Below are 22358 nucleotides of genomic sequence, written 5' to 3' on the forward strand. Positions count from 1 at the left end.
TTAATTAAGCCCGTCTGTAAGTCTTATTTTCAAGATGTTCTAGACCAAGAGCCTGTAGGAGTGGCTTAGAATCACTTCAATTAATTTATATATTTCTAATTTAAATGTAAAGTATTGATAGTGGTGGAAAACTTGTTCAACAGGAAGATGTTATCTTGTAGATCAGCCGTCACAGAGTTTAGGAACTGAGTCAGCTCCTCAGTTCCTCAGCTGTAGCAGTGAGACCCAAGTAAGATAAAAGAATGTCAAAGTGCTTTGGATGCACAACAGATATGTCAGACGCTCTTGTTACTGAGTAGGTTGGCACAGTCCCTGTATGTGGGCGTGTGTGTTGACTCACGTGCTGTGCTGTAATCTCTCAGAATTCAGGTTCTGAATTGCTCTCTTGTGATTGAAGCCCAGCTGAAGGTGCTGGAAGTGCAGTGACCCTGGAGGAAGAACCAGTAAAAGCAGGGGGTGGGTGAAAGGGAATTGATGATTGTGCAAGAAGAGGGTATCTGCCTTATTTTGTAAGCCAAGACACCCCTACCCCCTACCTTTCCTTCCAGTAACTGTTTCATCTTTTAGTACCTTTTGGCTTCATTTGCAAGGTCTGTATTAAAGCACATGTCAGGGTTTAAGGCAGTGTTTCGACCATGCTTGTCTACTGTTGTGCTTGTGGGGTTGAACGCAAGTACTGGCCTGATGACAAGTCAATTTGATATCCAGTGATCATGGGGAGGGGAGGCAGAGGGAAGGCCAACTCAAGTATTTTTTCCTCAGAGTTTGAGAAACAGAAGCCATATAGTCTTTTAAATCCCATGCCAACACACCAGAGAGATTTGCTAATACCAAAGGTCAGGAATCACAAAAGAGCAATGTATGTTTTTTGGTGTTGACTTGAAAATACACTGTTTTGTATAACTTAGTGTTCATTATGTGTATGCTATTATAATTAGTTGCTATACATGGTAGTTTTTTTTTTGTAGCTTTGATTAGGAAACAAATATTGAGACACTTAAAGCAAAAGGCAGACTATTATTATTTTTTGGAAAAAAATCAGATAAAAGTAATGCTTAATCCAATTAAACTGTCTCTTCCTCTAATTCATCATGATGACTTTGGGTGTCTGGTGGCAACTGAGAATGGGTTATGGAAAAATGTCAAGGCAATGTAATCCCTATTATTTATGGTCACTTAAGAGGATAAATTAATCACCAGCCACTAATCTTTGGATAATTACTCTGTTTAGCTGTAAATATCCTTAATTTCTGGAAAGCAAGTCAGTGAGTTAGTGGAACTGTCATAATTAATCAGCCTTTGTAAGACTAATTATAAGTGAATGGAAACTAGTTGCCTTCACCCTTTTCTCCCCTGCATTATAGCATGATCATTCTGTAACTCTGGAAACTGTATGTGGAACCACAGGGAACATACATTAATACACTATCTTGTGGTTTTTAATACACTATCTTGTGGTAAGCATTCATAGGTTTACCCCAGCTAAGGATTCACAGAACTGCCTTAACAGGTTAAGGCTTGCAACTTGTGTATGTATTTCTGGTTACTAGGACTAGACAAGAATTTTTTTTTTTTAAGATTTTTTTTGATGTGGATCATTTTTAAAGTCTTTATTGAATTTGTTACAGTATTGCTTCTGTTTTATGTTTTGGTTTTTTGGCCACGAGGCATGTGGGATCTTAGCTCCCCAACCAGGGATTGAACCTGCACCCCTTGCATTGGAAGGCAAAGTCTTAACCACTGGACCACCAGGGAAGTCAAATTGTTAGGATTAGGCAAATTGATAACATTATAAAATTGGTTTGAATATAGATTGTTTAGGAAGTGAGTCTTTTGCTGACAGCAGTTCCATTTATTTATGCCTTAAATATTTTGAAGGAGTCAGCGTAAACGACTGTATTTATTAGGTGCTAGCGGTGGGATGGGAATAAAGAAAAGTACACATTTCGATCCCAAGGGAATAAAATAAGGAGGAAGTCCTTGTCTCATGTTTTCCACATGGGTACAGTGTCTCAAAGACAGACCAGTGTTCACCTTTTGGAGTTTGAGGTCTTCATTCAAGAGGTTCCCAAAGAACCTTTTTGAGAGTCAATGAAATTGCTATGCAGGTGGAATCAGAGACATACTACTTATTTATCACAATCAGGATACTCCCATTTTGATAATAATAAAATTCACACACTTAATTGTTGCCTTGATAAGGTTTCTGGAAATAAAACAGAATTCTATGTATTGTTTCCAGTCAGTTAGAGAAGGATTTGTATTATTATGAGAAACACAATACTCTATATAGGACTGAATTACCATAGAACTAAAATATGAATTAAGGCTATGGAAAACAAATGCAGACACAGAAATCTTTAGTAGAATACATTTTATTTTTTATTTTTAAATATTTTTTATTTGTAAAATTTATTTATTTTTGGCTGCTTTGGGTCTTCGTTGCTGCTCATGGGTTTTCTCTGGTTGTGGCGAGCAGGGGCTACTCTTCGTTGCGGTACGTGGGCTTCTCATTGTGGTGGCTTCCCTTGTTGCGGAACATGGGCTCTAGGTGTGCAGGCTTCAGTAGTTGTGGCATGCGGGCTCAGTAGTTGTGGCTCGTGGGCTCTAGAGCACAGGCTCAGTAGTTGTGGCACATGAGCTTAGTTATTCCACGGCATGTGGGATCTTCCTGGACCAGAGCTCGAACCTGTGTCCCCTGCATTGGCAGGCACATTCTTGAGCACTGCGCCACAAGGGAAGTCCCTAGGATGCATTTTAGAAGACTCACTTTAACTTTTGAAAGTCAGCTTTATTGAGGGATAATTTACATATGATAAAATTCACCATTTTAAGTCTACAATTTGATGAGTTTTGACAAATGTATAAGGTAATGTAATCACCACTGCAGTCATGATACAGGGCCTTCCATCACCCCACGATGTTGCTGCATGCCCCTTTGCAGCCAGTCTATCCCTGGAACCTCTGCCCCTGACAACTGTTGATCTGCTTTCTGTCACTATAGTTTTGCTTTTTCTAAAATTTTCTATAAATGGAATCCCACAGTATGTTTTCTTCTGTGTCTAGCTTTCACTCAGCATGATGCTTTTGAGACTCTACCATGTTGTTGCATATGCAGTTGGCCCTCCATATCCATGGTTTCGCTATCCTGGGTTCAACCAACCACAGATAGAAAATATAAAGAAAAAAAATTCCAGAAAGCTCCAAAAAGCGGAACTGTAATTTGCCACATGCTGGCAACTGTTTACATAGTATTTACATTAGGTATTATAAGTAACCTGTTACTGAACCAAATTGGGTCTGCCGGGGGCAGGTAGTAAAGCCAATCCACTGACACCGGGTTGTGGTGAAGGAGAGCGCAGCGTTTATTGCAGAGACTCAAGCAAGGAGTCTAGGACAGCTTGTGTCAAAACGCCTGAACTCCCCATCGGTTTCAGTGAAACATTTTTAAAAGCCAGGTGTGGGAGGGGAGTCCCAGGGTGTGTGATCAGCTCATGTACAACTCTCTGATTGGTTGATGGTGAGGTAACAGGGCAGGGTCACAGGGGTTAACATTATCAATCCTCAGGTGCCATTAGGTCTGGGGGCTACATGCTCATGGTCAAGTAGTTAATTTCTTCCATTTGGTGGTGGCTTTAGCATCTGTAAAATAACTCAGGAAATGTGTGTCAGACACTATTATCTGCACTTCAGAGAGGAGCTAAAGCAGAGGATATGGGGGAGGGATCTGTCCCGGGAAGGCCCCAGAGGGTCCTGCTGGGTTACAACCTAGAGATGGTTTAAAGTATGTATACAAGAGGATGTGAATAGGTTATATGCAAATACTTCGTCACTTTATATAAGGGACTTGAGCATCTGCAGACTTTGGTATCTGCTGGGTTGCTGGAACCAACTCCTCTTAGATACTGAGGGACAACTGTACTAGCAGTTCCGTCCTTTTTATTGCTGAGTAGTATTCCGTTGCATGCCTGTACTACAATTTTTTATCCATTCACATGTTGATGGACATTTGGGTTGTTTCCAGCTTTTGCCTGCTATGAATAGTGCTGCTATGAGCATTTGCGTGCAAGTCTTTGTGTGGACATATGTTTTTGTATCTCGTGCACCTTATTTTAATTTTCATTTTATTCTATAAGCTTACCTGTATTTTTTAATTTAACAAGAGGATAATACTATGTATTTTTGTGTGTGTATGTGTGTGTGTGTGTGTGACTGAATGAGGAGGTGAAATAGTATGCAAGGACTCTGGAAAGGCAGGTTTTTCACTTGGGTGATTTTAGGTGAATGGTGGTACTGCCAATCAAGAAAGTCAAATATGGCTGAGATTTTCTATTTTTAAAAAAAACTGAAGAGGGTCCATTGAAATGAGTCATTGGGAAATCACTGATGTCTTCAGCTAGCGTACACTCATTGGCCTGGGTGTGCAGGGAGTGGAGCAGTGACTGGGAGGTAGGGATGGTGGTGCAAGCTTAGAAGTGAGAAAGGGGAGAAATAGGGTGGTAGCTAGAAGAGGATTAGGGTCAGGGGTGGGGGGAATAACAATTTTTTTTAAACATGGGAGTAGCTTGAGGAGAAGGAGCCTGTACAGAGGGAGAAGGTCGATTTACCAAGTGGCTAGTTGATGGAATAAGATTCATGAGCAGGTCACAGATGCGGGAATTTAGAGCACAGCTGCTGCTGCTGGTGAGGGGTGGGGGGCCGTGCATTTGCCAGAGATGCCACCTATTCAGGACCTGGAGAGGGGAAAGTAAGAACGGAAACAAATGGAGGGGTAGGGTTGGTGAGGATCAGGAAACTGAGGGGGCCTTTGCTTCCTCTGAGAAGGAGGGTGTGTGTTAAGCATAACATGGGATTTAACAGCAGATTTGAGAGAGTGGCAAAGGTTTGGGAGCTGATTACTGTTAAGGAAAAGGATTGAGAAGAGCTCTGAGAACTGAACCGAGATTGGAAATATTGGAAATTGTGCATTTGTAGTGAAACCCGTTTCTAAGGTTGTGGCTTTTTTTTTTTTTTTTTTTCTTTTTTTCCGTCTCAGCTGTGCTCTACAGGCTGTGTGAGCAGAGCAGGTGAACTGAACAATTCAGTAAGGTTAGAAGAGAATTGAAGCAAAGTAGTTTCACATTTTCTGTCTGCTTTCAGCTGTGTGCTGTATGGCTTTCTCTTCTCTCCACCTTTTATGCACCATTCTGAGATGCGGAAGTACTCACGTGCTATGTCTTTGGTGAAGTTGATTCAACATTTAACAACCTAATACGATTTTTAAATGCTGTTTATTTTATTGTAGTAAAATATATATAACAAAATCTATCATGTTAACCATTTTTAAGTGTACACTTCAGTGGCATTAAGTACATTCACAGTGTTGTGCATCCATCACCACTGTACCACAATTTAGATTTGAAGCATGACTATCATCTCTTTTCCTCCCTTTGTATCACTCCTGATTTATAACTTTAACATAGTTCTTTACTGGGTAGACTATTTGTATTTTTGAAATTGAGGTAGTGATAACAGTATGTACTGAGCTTGACTTTGGCAGGTGCTGTGCAAGGCACAAATTGTGGCATTAGCTTTCTCTCTGTTTGGTTGTAATTATGTGTTAATGTCTGTCTTCCTTACTAAATGTATAAGGCCCATGAGAGCGGGGGCTATCTATGTCTGCCTTGTTTACAATTATATCTCTACTGTCCAGCACAGTGCTTGACACATAGTGGGCATTCAGTGAAGTTTTTGAACAACTGAAAGTCCTTCACTGAGAGGATTTATTTGTTTAATAAGTTCTTTCTGAATGCTTCATATGAAGTAGGCAAAACTTGTATTCACTCATTAATACAGATTATACGGCATGGCACTTTCCAATGTCTAGTTAATGAGTAAAAATCAAAAAGGGTTTATATTTGCAGGTTGACCATGGAAGGTATTAGAGCAGACTGTGCATTAAACAAATGGCTGTACAGAATTGACAGCAATAATCCCAAAGCTTGAAGGCTGTGGGTTAATTAGGATAACTTGACAGAAAGTGAGTCAATCAAACTTGACAGTTGAAAGAATGTTCCAATAATTTATGTTCAAATACACATCAAATATGTCAGCAAGTAACAGGAACTGAAGTTGCAGAATGCTCCAAAACACCAGAATACCTGCAGAGTTTATGGCTTACAGAATGTTTTGGAGAAAGAAAATCAGTAAAATGGTTGGGGACTGTTTAGTTCTATTACCTTATACTAAATAAAATACACTAGAGGTTAAAATATTATCTTTCTTACAGGTAAAAAGATATAGTTTATTAATAAATTAATTGAGGAATTCTGTTTTTCTTTAAAGGTACATTTATTAATGAATTCAGTAATACTTTTATTTTTTAAGAAATATGCATAAATATGGGTGTTTCTGTTAGCTGCTATTAGATAAACTAGTGTCATAAGCTTGTGGTTAAATGGAGATAAAGGGGCAAAATACGATCTAAGTGTTAATTCTTACAGGGACGTATTATATTGCTACTTATCACAGTACGCCTCTGATTCTGGAAGATAAGGACTCTGTATGTGTGTTTGGCCACTGAGGCTCTTTTTAGAAATAAAATCTGTCTCCACCAAGGTATTTTTGTATCATATGGAAAGAGAAAAGAAAAAGCTATTAGGAACTCTAGTCCTATTATTTTCTTACCTTTTAAAACTCCGAATAAGCTAAAACTGGAGTTTGGCTTCAGGAACCAGTAATGGAAATTTTCTTATGTCTCATCAGTAAAATCTAGTACTGAGTGATCATCATGGCTTTTCACTGAATGATTGTGCGTGTGTGTCTGTGTGTAGGAGAGCAGACAGACAGACAGTGGACACAGGTCTTCGAGTAGACTTCCTCAAGTAAAGTAATAGAAAGGAGAAACATAAATGAGCAGGGGAGGGGAGTGGAGAGAGGAGGTGGGATGGAGGGGCAGGGAGGAGCAGAAGCAGAGGAAGCAGACTGAGACTGCAGTCCCTGTTGCGTAAATGCCACTTGTTTGTCATCTCTCCGTCCCTGGGGCCTGCCCTGTCCTGATGCTGGTTTTGGGCCCCCTTGGAGTCAGTGAGCAGAGTTGGCTGGGTAAAGGCGGGTGGGGCCTGGGGTCTTAGTGCCTGCTTGGTTGACATGAGCAGACTGCATCTCCAGCTGGGTTCTGGAGTAGCAACAGCACAGATTTCCAGGGAACCAGTTCCTCCTGTCATCGTTTTTTTTTTTTTTTTTTTTTTTTGAGAGAGAAAAAGCATTTTAGTACTTTTAATTGAGCAGCAACGGAAATAAACAGGTGAGAAGGTGGGCAGAGAAATATGGTGTAATCTTAGTTCTCAAACTACAAAGTACTTTAGTGAAAGAAAGGAACCTAGATTTTATTAGCAACTGACTTTTAAATTTATTCATTAGCAAGAGCTAATTTATTCATTAATTAGCTGTAAAACTGACTTTTAAATTTATTCATTAGTAATAGGAATCCTAGCCCTTACGATAGTTTATAGCTTATTGTTCTCAGTAATTAAGCTCTGGTAATTGGTCCTCTAAAAATGCCAAATTCCAACTTAAAATTTCAAATAAGCATAAATAAAAAATGTCCATATTTGCAGTATCTACACTTTTTTTTGCCCAAGTCCCAGGATAGTCCCAGGATTGAAGTGAGGTGATAAAATTTTAATTAAGATGTTAAATCTGATAACCTACGAGGCAAAAATGAACACATTGTGGAATGGGTTCCTCTATCATAAGGGAAAATGTGCTTTTCTCACTGCAGCTTCATCCAGGTCCTTAAAAGTCCTTAAGAATTCCTCCAGCAGCGAGTGGCCCGGGGAGCCGGGCAAGGGCAGCTCGCTGGACTCGGATGAGGGCAGCCTGAGCAGTGGCACCCAGAGCAGCAGCTGCCCCCCGGCCGGGAGCAGACAGGATGCCCAGAAACACCCCCACGAGGGCCTGGCCGACTTCTCCGACAGCCTCATCAAGGAGAGCGACATTCTGAGCGACGACGAGGAGGACTACCACCAGACTGGGAAGCAGGGCAGCCCTACCACAGACATGGAGATCCAGTTCCAGAGACTGAGGATCTCGGAGGACCCGGACGCTCGGCCGGCTCAGCAGCCGCCCGGCAAGGACGGGCAGCCCAAGCTGGTCCGGGGGCACTTCTGCGCCATCAAACGAAAAGCCAACAGCACCAAGAGGGACAGGGGAACTCTGCTGAAGGCGCAGATGCGTCACCAGTCCCTGGACAGTCAATCGGAAAATGCCAACCTTGATCTCAGCTCCGTTCTCGAGTGAGAATTCAGCGTCCAGAGCTTAACGTCGGTTGTCAACGGGGAGTGTTTTTATGAAACAGAGAGCCATGGAAAGGCGTAATACAGGTCTAATTCAGATATGGGTTAAGTTGCTGATTTCACTTTTAAATTTATTTGATGATATTTATTCTCTTTACCAAGCTGTAAAAGGGGAAATAAGTCACACCTGGGGAGCACACATGTGAGAAGTTCAACACTGTGAAAATCAACATCCAGTTGGCTGCCAGCCCCTGAAGTAGCAGCTACAGTCTGTAACTCTCCTTGTCATCCCCTTTTTTCTGATTTTTGCTTGAGTTCTTCTCTGAAATTGTAAGCAAAGTGGTGTGGGTCTTCATCACACATTTTTCGGTATGCATCACAGAGGCTCTTAAAATGTAACACAGAGAGCTGGGTGGGTCGAAGAGTAGGATCCACATCTGCCAAGCGTAACAGTTTCCCAGTGCTTTCTAATCGCCGAGCTTCAGAGAATAACATTCCAAGCCCTCGATGGCAGTATTTCCTTCGGAACTGAAAGGCATTCTGAACGACTCTCTCCACCAGCCTGAATGGCTGCCCTATCCTGGGCCGGGTCAGGGGGGTGAAATGCACCACCCCCGAGTCCACCTCTGGTTTGGGGATGAAAGCCTGACCTGGAATTGTCAAGATGTGCTGAACGTCGCAGGGGTACTGGGCCATGATGGAGAGGCGACTACGCTGCTTGCTTCCCGTACTGGCTGTAAGTCTCTCTGCCACTTCCTTTTGAAAAGTCATCTGGGTTCTGCCATAAGCAAAAGGTCCATTTCTATGAGAAACATTTTCAAGCCATGTGATAATCAGTGGAGTTGATACACTAAAAGGCAGATTTCCAATAATATGTACATTTGGAAGATCATCCTCCCACTGTCTTTTGAGACTTTCTGGAAAAGCCCTTTCTATCTTAAATGTCAAGACATCTCCATGGACAATTCTCAGTTTTCCAGATGCTGCATCAGAAAGCATCTGTAATCCAGGAATAAACTGACTATCCTTTTCAACCACCAGAAGTTCAGCAACACTGGCATTGAGAATGGATCTTGTGATTCCCCCAGGCCCAGGGCCCACTTCATAATCATAAGCATTTGTCAGACTGCCAGCTTTCCTTACAATTTTATCTGTCAGCCTCAAGTCCAAGAGAAAATTCTGGGATAGCTGCTTCACGGCTTGCAGTCTAAACAACTTAATGATTTCTCGAATTGTGGGTAATGGCAGGAGACGGAAAGTGCTGAGCGTCCTGGAGGCGGCCATGAGCCCCGGCCTGGCCGCACAGGTCTCACGCAAGTCCTTCCCCACGGTTCCTTCCTCCTGTCATCATTTTTATTTTTGAATCATCATGTTTAGTTATGCAGTTGTCTGCTGTCCCCAGCTACTTACGTATCAAGGAAGCGTCTTCCGTTTATCTTCTTTCCTTCCCTTTTTTCTTATTTCCATCTCGTTAACTCCTTTTCTTTGTTTTAGCCAAGCACACACATTTGAGCAATAATGGTTGCCATTTTCACTAGCTAGCATAGGACTTGCTCCTTACCTAGAGGACTCCTAATCTTGTGGTGTGTAGTGGTGAGTTAAGAACATTTAAAGATGCTGCATACATGTAACAGTATTGGTAAATCTCATAGTATTGGTTGAAAATATGAAGTTGTAGAATGTTTAACATGATACCATTTACATTTCATTAAAAAAAAACTAAGGAAAAAATATTACCACATTTCATAGAATCTAAAACACTGTTGCTGAGATGCACCCGCATTTTATGTACACTGACGAAGGGGAAAACCTGCAGGTTAAATTGTGATGTAGTGCTTTATTGTGGATTGTAAGGTGCACCCCAGTTTTAGAGATATAATATGAAAAAGCATGCGTTTTAGAATTGAATAAGGTAAATATATTTTATTGAAACATACTTATGTAATAAAAATATAAAAACACGCATTGAAATGATATATAGCCAATTCAGGATATGATTTATCTCTATGAAGCGAGGGAGGGAAACAGATAATGGGGGCACACGAGGGGCTTCAACTCTCTATATTTTTATTTTTTTTAATTTTTAAAAATTTTTATTTATTTATTTATTTATTTTGGTACGCGGGCCCCTCACTGTTGTGGTCTCTCCCGTTGCGGAGCACAGGCTCCGGACGCGCAGGCTCAGCGGCCATGGCTCACGGGCCCAGCCGCTCCGCGGCATGTGGGATCTTCCCAAACCGGGGCACGAAACCGCGTCCCCTGCATCGGCAGATGGACTCTCAACCACTGCGCCACCAGGGAAGCCCTATATTTTTAAACCTAAAGCAAATATTGCAAAACGTTAGATAAAGTTGGTTGGGGACTTCCCTGGTCGCGCAGTGGTTAAGACTGCGCTCCCAATGGAGGGGCCCTGGATCCGATCCCTGGTCAGGGAACTAGATCCCACATGCATGCCGCAACTAAGAGTTCACGTGCCAAAACTAAGGAGCCCGCCTGCCGCAACTAAGACCCAGCACAACCAAATAAAAATAAATAAACAAATAAATATTAAAAAAAGATAAAGCTGGTTGGTGAGTTCCTATAACTTTATGTATGCTGTAAATATTTCCTATTGAAAAGTATATATTTAGAAGCTACATAAAAAGCAAGTTGCAAAAGCCTATATATATAGTGGATCTTGTTTTACTTTCTAGTATAGTATTGTTGGCCTTCCATGTCTACGGTTCTGTATCTGCGAATTCAACCAACTGTGGATGGAAAATATTCCGGGAAAAAAAATTCCAGGAAGTTCCAAAATGCAAAACTTGAATTTGCCGCATGCCTGGCAACTATTTACATAGTATTCACAACTATTTACATAGCATTTACATTGTATTAGATATTATAAGTAATCTTATTTAAAGATTTAAAGTATATAGGAGGATGTACACCATTTTATATAAGGGACTTAAGCATCCCTGGAATTTGGTATCCAAGAGGGGTCCTGGAACCAATCCCCTGCAGGTACTGAGGGACGACTGCATTTGATTTTGTGTTCTTTCAGACTTTTTCCTATATCTATCATACCACAGCAGTGGGGTTTGTTGTTGTTGGAAGGCCAAGGGCTTTCTACATCTCCGTTTTTGTGTATGAATTAAAAGATAATACTGAAGCCCATGCGCCCTAGAGCCTGTGCTCCACAGCAAGAGAAGCCACCGCGATGAGAAGACCGTGCACGACAATGAAGAGTAGCCCCCACTCGCCGCAACTAGAGAAAGCCCGCGCACAGCAATGAAGACCCAACGAAGCCAAAGATAAATAAAATAAATAAATAAATTTTTTTAAAGAGCCAAATATAGTCACACCACTTAACCCAGAATCTCATTCCCTAGGACCTTGCCTAATGACCTCTAAGAAAAAGCTTTATGCATGAAGATCTTCACGATACCATTACTGTAAAAGAGTAAAACTTTGGAGTCAAATGCCCCCAACTATAGAAGTGGTTAAATAAATGATGTTGATCTACTTTATGAATTATGTTGCAACTGTTAATGATAATGACTTCTGTGTAGCAACATGGAAAATGTTTGATGGTGATACATAGTCAGGGTGTATCACCCGACTGTGACTCTAAAAATGTGCATGAACATGAACAAAATGAAGGGAATATGGAGAAACAAACAAGCAATAGTTGTACTAGAATGGTAGAATTTTGAGTGGATTTCTCCCCTCACCATTTGTAAAAAAAAAAAAAACAAAAATTGTACTTATATTTTTTGGGGAGCCAGATCTTTGAAAGAAAAAATTGAATTTCTAAGAAAATAGCAGATATTAGGATGGGGGGGATACTAGAAAATGCAAAGTAGTGGCCCTTTTGATGATAAAACTAAAACATTCTAAACCAGCTTTGCTTTAGCAATGCACAAATTGATTATTTAAATTTTGTCTTTTTAGAAGTAAGTTGGCTGAGGGCAAGTGTGTGGAAATCAGAATATTGAAGAGGATTGGTACAAGAAGTGGGAGGATCAGAGCTGATGTGACTAGCTTATTCATTTGCACTACCAAATAAACCAAAATTTTGGACTGTGTCTGCTTTAGTCAATATTTGGTTATTTGCTTTGAAGCTATTTGTTTGCAATAATGCCATTAACATCCTCAACAGAGCCAAAGTCTGACCCTGAGATGGTAGAATCTTAACTAATTTTATCATTTACAAAGAAACTGAAACTTCTGAGGGCATGAAGGACCATTTCTTTTCTCTGTACTTCTTCCTTTGATTTTTACATCACCAGTGATTTATGGCTACTAAAAAAAAGTCCTATAATTAACTCACAGTTAAGTCATCTTACCATCATAGGTAGAATGAGGCTGGTGATGAGTGGGGAGGGAATAGAAAAAGACTAAAGAATTTTAGACATCTAAGGCCTTGCTGACCAGTTAATCCAGCCCCTTCACTTTATATGTAAGTAGATAAATCCCAGGGACTCAGCAATGAACCTGCGTTTTAGGCCTCCAAATTTAGTGCCCTTTCTACTGTACCACAAGGAAAGAAGGAGGGAAAGGGAGAGAGAGCAGAACCAAATTATTGACATTTTAGGGGCCATTTTTTCAGGATGGACAGAACACTGGATATGATGTCATTATTATCTTAACTTATAGTTTTTACGAAGACTACCACTCCAAAACAAAAATAGGTAAAGAACATCAACAGACAACTCACCAAAGAAGAAATACAATATAACACGAAAAAATATGCAATGTCATTGAAGAAATGTAAAATATAAAGTAAATGCATCTTGCTGCCTCAAGGTGAAACATTTACAGACGAACTTTATCATTCAGACCATTGGCCTTGTAGGGCTTCTTGTTGACAATCTACTCTATTTTTAGGAAATTAATTATAATTGAAAAACTGATGCAAACAGTAAAAGGCAAAGTACAACCTGGAAAGTGAATTTCATGAAAGTTGTGGTAGCCTTACACCTCTTTTTATTCATTCACTCAGTCCTGTGTGGCACCCATAGATGATTTAGCCCAGGTGGTTTTGCTGAAGTGGACCACTAGGAAGGAAGCTGTGAAGGGCTCAAAGCAGTTGAGAATAGGTATAATTGAGCACATAATTTTACTTTTCTCTCCTGCCCCACACAACTAGAGAAGCTGGTTCAGATCTGACTAAGGAATGTCCTCATCCCCACCCAGAAGATACTACAGGGCCCCAGGAGGACGAAACCAGGCAAAGAGAATCATCAAAACAGTACTGGGACCAAAGGCAAGCACAGTAACAGATGTCCTGCTGAAGAAGATGGGGGTGGGACTTTGCTGTGACTCTGAAGGCAAGTGTGGTTCAGCGAAGCCAAGATGAAGGGGACTGAGTGGGCTGTCTGTCCTTGGTAACCATGTGCCACATCTTCTGAACAGACCTTATCATTGGGGCTAAATCAGCCCAGGAGTTCTGAAAAGAGGATTGAACTTAATATTACTGACACACAGGGACTTCCCTGGTTAAGACTCTGCGCTCCCAATGCAGGGGGCATGGGTTTGATCCCTGGTCAGGGAATTAAGATCCCACGTGCTGTGCAGTGCAGCCAAAAAAAAAAAAAAAAAAAAGAAAAATCACCGACACACAAATAGGTCCCCTTAGATTCTAATTGGAAGTAAACAGGGTAAAAGTAGTAAATACTCAATGTTGCTTTCTAAACTAAATTATATATTTTAGAGATGGGCCCAGTCAGACCACATAGAGATGCTTCATTCTTTTTCGTCTGTAGCAAGAGTTGACAAATGGTTTTATATCCTAAAAGGGAAAGTTATGGGTCAAAGGGTATGTGCATTTTTCCACACTTTTAAAAATGTTATTTAACAATAAAGTTGCAAGAATAAGAATAGTATAAAGAATTGCTGAAAACCCTTTATCATCTCCTAACATTTTATTCCATTTGCTTTATCATTTGCTCTCTTCTCTCTCTCGTGCTCTCTGTGTCTGTGCATTTACATATACATACATGTATTCGAGGAAACATTTTTTCTGAGCCATTTAAGTATAAGTTGAATATATTATTGCCCTTTTCTTTTAAATGCTTCAATGTGTATTTTCTCAAAATAAGGATATCCTCTTATATAACCACAAGTTATTAACTTCAATAAATTGAACATAGATACAATATATTTCTCTAATATATGCCATCTGAATTTAATTTCATCATTTGACCCAATAATATGCTTTTTGGTATGTATTTATAATTTTAACAAAAATTACCATATTGTCTCCATAGAGGTGGTGCCACTATACATTCCCAAAAGTAGTATATGAGAATGCACAATTTACCCTCAATTGCACTAACACAATTAGTTAACAGCTTTTGACAGTGTGTTAGAAAAAGAGTGGCATTTCATTATAACACGTTTCTCTTATTCTGGGTAAAATTATATTATGGAAAATTGTAATTGGTAATCATTATGGTATCTTATATGGGTAATTTTAATAATAATTATGGATAAGGTTGAGGATCTTTTGTGTTCAGAGAGTCACTTATTTGTATTTCCTTCTTCTAAACTGTCCCTTATATCCTTTGTTTTTCTACTGGGATGTTGGCTTTTTTATTGATTTGTAGGAATTCCTAATTTATTGAGAAGCTCAGCCATTTGTCAGTGATATGAGCTACAAATATTTTTCCCAGTTTGTCATTTGTTTTTTGTCTTTATGGTGTTTTTGTTTTTTTAAAAAAATATTTATTTATTTATTTAGGCTGTGTTGGGTCTTAGTTGTGGCACGTGGGATCTTTAGTTGCAACCTGTGGGATCTAGTTCCCTGACCAGGGGTCGAACCTGGGCTCCCTGCATTGGAAGCACGGAGTCTTACCCACTGGACCACCAGGGAAATCCCCTATAGTGTTTTAAAAATTGTTGCTGTTTGTTTGCATTTGGGACATTTTGAAGTCATGAAGTACTGGCAGGAATATTTTGTATTATATTTAGATTTTATAATCAAATACACAGGTGTGCCTAGATATCAGTAGATATCCTAATATAAGAAAGGAAGAGGCAGATTTTCACCTCTTAGTATAAGGAGTGAGTAAGCCAAATAAAATAGGATGCATTTATTTTGGACTTAAATAATTGCTGTTAACCCCACTGTGCCATGGGTTGTTAACTCTGGCTCTCAGAAAAAAATGAAAAACAGTTATGGTGAATATATTTAAAGTTGTCTGAAACTTGATCGTATCCAGGCCTTATCTAGGACTTGGAATTTTGGAAACTAAAGAACACTACAAAAGAACTCCATAACCTTACTAGTTTGGAAACCATGGTACTGGTAGGATTTCTGGTCTTTATTTTTATTATTTTGGATGTCTTCCTTCAAATATTTTATGTATCCACACTCATAATTTCCATGATAAAGGAATTTCTTTTAAAGCTGATTAGCGGCAGTTTTTTTTAGATTTTTTTTTTTATGTGGACCATTTTTAAAGTCTTTATTGAATTTGTTACAATATTGCTTCTGTTTTATGTTTTGGTTTTTTGTTCCTGAGGCATGTGGGATCTTAGCTCCCCTACCAGGGATCGAACCCGCGCCACCTGCATTGGAAGGTGAAGTCTTAACCACTGGACCACCAGGGAAGTCCCATAGGGGCAGTTTTTAAATATGTAGCTGGTTTAAATCATTAAGTAGTATTAAGGGGAACATCCATCATAGAAATTAACTTAAAATATTTAGAAATATTAAAAATATGGTCACAACTGTATTGCTTGCATCTGTCTCTATAAATGCTGATTTGCATGTTTTCATATTGCAGAATCACACTGATATTCAGAGAAAGATGCTGACATTGTTCTTCCAACGTCTCTAGTTTGGGTTTCATGAAGCATTTCTTCCATTTCTCCTTTTCCTCTGTGTAATACTTTCTCAGATTCTTGGAAAAATAATCAAGACATTTTGCTCTGGGTCTACTTATAATCACTGGCATAATACCAGTGTGAAATGTGCTCATTAACATTGTTTTAAAGTATACATAAGTACACAAAAATGGGCCCCTGCACCAGAGATTAGAGTTGAGACATGTTAGTTTTCCTACATGTCACTGTTTTACAGATTTAACTTAGTTTAATTTAGGGCCAGATAACTCTGGCAGCGTTTGCATTTTCAATATGTTTTTCTGCACTTAAGAGTTTCTACACAGGGGCTTCCTGGTGGCGCAGTGGTTGAGAGTCCACCTGACGATGCAGGGGACACGGGTTCGAGCCCCGTTCCGGGAAGATCCCACATGCCGCGGAACGGTTGGGCCCGTGAGCCATGGCCGCTGAGCTTGCGCGTCTGGAGCCTGTGCTCCGCAACGGGAGAGGTCACAACAGTGAGAGGCCCGCGTACCGCAGGAAAAAAAAAAAAAAAAGAGTTGAGTTTCTATACCGTATAAATTTCATACCTTAAATGGAAGTAAAGTAAAATGCCAATAGGAATCTGTTATTGTGTGTATATCTCCAGCCCAAAATTACTGAAAAAGGAAAAAAAAGCAACATATAATGTTGGATTTGTATTTTTTTTTTATAATAGTGTTTATTTATTTTTACTTGTTGACAGTTTGCTTTATTTATTTATTTATGGCTGTGTTGGGTTTTCGTTTCCGTGCGAGGGCTTTCTCTAGTTGTGGCAAGCGGGGGCCACTCTTCATCGCGGTGTGCGGGCCTCTCACTATCGCGGCCTCTCGTTGCGGAGCACAGGCTCCAGACGCACAGGCTCAGTAATTGTGGCTCACGGGCCCAGTTGCTCCACAGCATGTGGGATCTTCCTGGACCGGGGCACGAACCCGTGTCCCCTGCATTGGCAGGCAGATTCTCAACCACTGCACCACCAGGGAAGCCCCGGATTTGTATTTTATATTATAAATCTATCAGACATAAAACTCCCCTTTCAAATTGCTATGAACATTTCTAAACACTCTCAGTTTCTTTAGTTATCTTGTCGTGAACTGGTAATAAGTAGCTGATGGGCCAGCATCCATCCATGAACCATTTTAAGCACTGATCTTGGTAACTTTAACTTATGCTGTGTGCCAACAGGTACTGTAGTTCACTTGACAACCTTTTTGGAAAGAGGATGGCCATCATATCATAGTGATGATTATTAGTATTTGAACAAGATATTAGAGTTGTTGCAATCACTGCAGAATGGTTAATTTTTTTTTTTTTTTTTAAGAATTGGTGGGACTTCCCTGGTGGTCCAGTGGTTAAAGACTCCGAGCTTCCAATGCATGGGGCGCGGGTTGGATCCCTGGTCGGGATCCATGCTGTGCAACATGGCCAAAAAAAAAAAAAAAAGAAAAAGGAAGAATTGATTTGACAAAATCTATCTTAAGATGTCAGGGTTATTTTTACTCTTTAGAACTTCTGGTATAATCTGAGCCACTCTGAAACACAGCTTATCTTGTGGGGAATAATTTTTTTTTTTTTTTTTTTGCGGTACGCGGGCCTCTCACTGCCGTGGCCTCTCCCGTTGCGGAGCACAGGCTCTGGACGCGCAGGCTCAGCGGCCATGGCTCACGGGCCCAGCTGCTCCACGGCATGTGGGATCTTCCTGGACCGGGGCACGAACCGGCAGGCGGACTCTCAACCACTGCGCCACCAGGGAAGCCCATGGGGAATAATTTTTAAATTGTGTGTGTGTGTGTGTGTGGATATGAGGCAAGTGGGAGTTTTGTTTTCCTAATGGAAAAAATATAAAGTGTTTAATCAAATATTTCTATTCATTTATTTATTTATTCAAAGTATATATGGAATGTTTATTGCCAAGTGATTTTGTGTATACAATACGACCATCTTCTTAAACCTCCAGTTTAAATGAGTCACGGGTCAAATAATAACCTGGCAAACAGAATGACACATGTTTCCCTCACTCTGTTGGAGGAGTTGAAGCAGTCTAATTACCCTGCAGGCCCGGATTAGTTTAATCCTTTGGCACCAGCATTATCAAGATTTCATTGTATTTGGAAGAACATATTTTTTAGAGAAATTGTGTTGTTATTCCATTTCCATTTAAAGCGTAGTTTAAGGAAACTTCGTGGAAAGCTACAGACTAGCCTCCTTTAAAATTTTTTTGCATGTTATAGCAGGGAATCAGGCAGGACTGGCTTCCTGGACATGTGGCCTGTGCAGTCCCAAAGGGCTCTGTGCTCAGAAGGGTTCTGTGCTTGGTTTAATGTTTTGCTGTCAGCATCTTGAAATTCTTGATAATTTTATATTTGATTTTATTTTATAAATGAGGTCCAGTGGGACAGTGGAGCCTGTGCTGGAGGTTTGGGGCCTTGGCTCATGTGCAGTTCTACCTTTCCATATCCCTAGGCCCTGTTCTGCTTCCCCTTCCAGCCAGTGGCCATGTCCACTGCTACCCTTCACCTGGGGTGCTGACTGGCTCATGTTGGGGAGGAGGAGGCCCATGTTCTGCTGTCACCCTCCACCTCCTGCTGGGGCCTGGGTACAAGTTCGGGGAGGGTTCGGGGTCAGGTGCCTACGTCTCGCAGCGTTGTGGGGAGTGGTGACAGCCAACCCCACCCCAGGCTGGCAGCACGCTGACACGTTTGGTGTGTCCGCCTCTAGCTCGCCCCCAATCCAGGTGTCTACTCTGTCCAGGTGTGGAGGTTTAAAACCCTTTGGGTGTCCCTTAGCATGGATTGCAGTGACTGGCCAATGGGCAGGAGAGACGCCTGGCTCTATTTCCCCACAGCCTTGGTCTGGTTGGTGGTCAGAAGAGAAAAGCCAGTAGCCATCAGCCCTGAGCGTATGCTTGCAACACTGCCCTGCTTCCCCACCCGCCCCGAGAGTCTACGCTCTTCCCATGAGAACCCTTGTGCCCAGAGGAATGCTGTTGCTTTGGCTGCACGCACACAGCACCTTCTCTTCTTCCTTCCAACCTTCTTGAGCCTGGCTTGAATTGGTCTCTTCTGGCTAGCTCCAGGTACCTTCTGGGGATGGGCTGTGAAATGTAAATTGTGTAATTTCAGTGATTCTACATATGAGTTAAACATTCTTATATTTGCATTTAAGCCTGGCATTGCACAGTATAAAGATAGTTATTAGCATGAATTTTATCATTAAAACTTTTTATTTTTCTTTACTGTGACTGCACAGTTTCAGTGGCCTCTGTTGATTTGTTTCAGATAGAAAGGTAAGCTCTCTTCAAGTTGGATCATACAAACATGAAATCTAATGTGTGATGAAACGGACCTGTGAAGCTTTTTGGTCAGAAGAGTAATTCCCCTGAATTTACTATATTCCCACTGTATATAGTAAATTCTGCAGGAACACATCTTTACTATACTAAGCAGTTGGTTTTTACGTGAGCATGTAATGCCAGGAATGATTTCTGCTCCAAACTAAGTTTCCTTCCTGTCCCCCGTCCCTGTGCCTGTCAACGTCCTGGTTTCTCACTTTGGGAGCCCATGGGTTTTTTGACCATGGCTTGCCCTTACGGTTGCTTGAGAGTCTCTTGGCCTTGATAGATACGGCCCTTCGCTCATGCATTCCCCTCATTGACAGCCTCCCGTGTCTTGCTCTTATATGTCCTAAACCTGGACCTGACTCTGCCCCTTTGCTTTAGTCTAGTCTGCTTCTTGGTATTCCCTAGAAACCCACTTCAGTTGCATAGACAAAGGAGATGATTTGGGATTTTAAAGATGGAACCCAATATGCTGTCAGAAAAGAGTTATGATCCTGGCTGGACTGGGTCACTGATTTTCCAGGCAAGAGAAACTTTAATGCTTCTTGGACTGTGCCCCAGTGAGAACTCCCTTCTCCACAGTGGCTGGCTGGGGAGGAACTCTGGCCTTTTGCCTCACTCTGCTCTGATTGAGATCATTCAGGTGCAGCTCTTCTATGCAGACATAATGCCTGGTTTAGGTGAGAGCTCTTGTTGCCCGGTTCTTGTCAAGTTCTTAGCACACTCAGCACAGCTTCTGCTTCCCAGAGAGAACTGGTGGGTTCTTTTTAGGCTGTTTGCTGGGTTGGATTCACCCTCAGTTGCTGACCATTGCCCATCTCCTGGGAGAGGGGTGCTGAGCATAATGACTAGATACTGCTGTTGGTATTTTATTTACTACCAGTTCTTCATCACTGAGAATCATTTCATTTAGAAAATAAACATTGCCTCACCTGTTCGTGGCATAATATTTTCACCTTTGCCTTTTACTCACATGTTGCATATTAACTTTCCTTCTGAAAAGATCAGCATGATCTTGGAGCTGGTGTGAGCCGGATCTTATTACTCCCCACGTGTGTGTTTTTATCTTCAGGCGTTTCTTCGGACTCTAACCCATTCCTCCCACCTGTCCCCATCCTAGCAGGCTGATCTCTGCCTGGTTCCACAATAACTTTGCTTCTGGATTTTTATCTCTTCTTCTTCAAAGAAGTCTCTTCAGATTACTACAGTGTAATAGAATCCTTTCCCTTTCAGCCTCTGGATCAATTATTTATTCACTTGTGTAATTCATGCCCACGCTCAGGTATGTGTTAGTGTTGCTCTGAGACTGTTGCTCCCTCTGGAGAAGGATCTGTGTCTGACAGTCTCCTTCCTTGGTGTCTAATTCAGTGAGGATTAAATCAGGGAGACCTACTGGCTGAGGCTCACTGCCCCTCAGTTACTTGGTTCACTGTTTGGACCCCAGAATCAGGAGTCGACAGTAACTTCGTCTGATTCTGTTGTATTCCAATAGACTAACAACCAGTAAAAGTTCCTAAATATTCTGATGCAGGTCTAAGGGGCAAATAGGAATCGGAGCTCCTCATCAGAGATAGTTTCCCTGGGGTGCTGGATTTGTTTTTGTCCTTCTTCATACTAACTTCTGTGACCCTCAGCTCGAAGGGTCCTTTCTCACCTAAATGCCCTCCCGAAAGGAGGCACCAACATTCATTCATCAGAAAAAGAGCAGTACAGTTTCTGTTATGTTACCATCAGAGAGACACTGGCTTACATCCCACCTCCTCCCTTTTTTTCCTTTTTAAATCTCCAAGAAGGCCCAGAGTTGGGGGTCAGGACTGGATGAGAAGAAGCAGGAAAGTTAGCCGGTCAGAGGTGGGAAAAAGCCATGGGCTCCAGGGCTCTACTCCAGGACACACTGACAGGAAGCAGTAGGGCAAACCAAACACCCTGAGGTCCTAAGAGAAAATTGGTCTAAGTCCAGGGTGACCTCATCCTCAGACATAAGATGGAGGGGTTCTTGATTAGCAGTGGGCTTTGTAGTTGCCATGAAGTAAGTAAACTTTGGGTGGTGGGATTGGCCATAGAAATACAGAGGGCCCTATGCTTTCAGCTCTTAAGTTAGGGCCTTTTATCTGCTCATTCTGAACCTAATTATTCAGGGTTGGTTGATGGCTGAGAAATAGACTTTTGTACTTATAGCTTGAAAAAAAAAAACCACTTTAAAAGGTTTTCAATTTCCCCAGTAGAGTGCTTTTCCTTCGTTGAATCCCTAAAACTTTATTCTGGCTTTTGGGTTATTGAGTGGGAGTGGCAGAGAGTGATAATTTTTAGTGTGATCTTTAGTATGATGTAAAAATAAATCTCTGAAGACATGAAGTAGGAAATGTTCCTTACAGACTTTCTATAGGGAAAACAAATGTTTATAAACTCTGCTTATCAACTGTTTTTCCTACCTCTGCAGTTTCATCCATTGATAACTGTCAGAGTTCAGTTCACTGTGCGGTATCTGGAAATTTTCCTCACTGTCAATTAGTAAGACTTTGAATTGTAAGTGTGCTCATGTGCCCGTGGCACAGAAAGCCAAACTCTGACAGCGGGTGTCTGTAGCAAAGTGAGGGCTTAGTGCAGGGCACCAAGCAAGGGAGTGTGAGACAAGCCTCAGATCTGCTTCATCATGGTCTTAGAGTTGGGGATGTTTCAAAGGGGAAGAACAGAGAAGCTGGGGTTCCTCATCGTCTTGTGACATCTCTATGACATTTCTCAATTGTGGTTTCGGAGTCAGGATGTCTCCGGTTTACAAATCTCTTGCCAGGTGGTCTTTGAGCTCACCTGGTCCTGGAGAGACAACCAGAGTTTGTACTTTAATGATAATATCGACAACAGCAATTTTAGTACATTAACGATGTTATCTACAACAG

At 41.2% G+C, this 22358-nt stretch overlaps 1 protein-coding gene and 1 pseudogene across 1 annotated transcript in view; one reads left to right on the forward strand and one right to left on the reverse strand.

The window, feature by feature from the left end:
• SLC16A10 (solute carrier family 16 member 10) overlaps positions 1-22358 on the forward strand; it is a 135931-nt gene that overhangs the window by 16347 nt on the left and 97226 nt on the right. The window lies entirely within an intron of this gene.
• On the reverse strand, positions 8562-9560 carry LOC114896298 (annotated as a pseudogene).

This window comes from Monodon monoceros, unplaced genomic scaffold (genome assembly GCF_005190385.1).
Source record: "Monodon monoceros isolate NGI ecotype Baffin Bay Population unplaced genomic scaffold, NGI_Narwhal_1 Super_Scaffold_15, whole genome shotgun sequence".
In the NCBI taxonomy this organism is placed as follows: Eukaryota; Metazoa; Chordata; class Mammalia; order Artiodactyla; family Monodontidae; genus Monodon; species Monodon monoceros.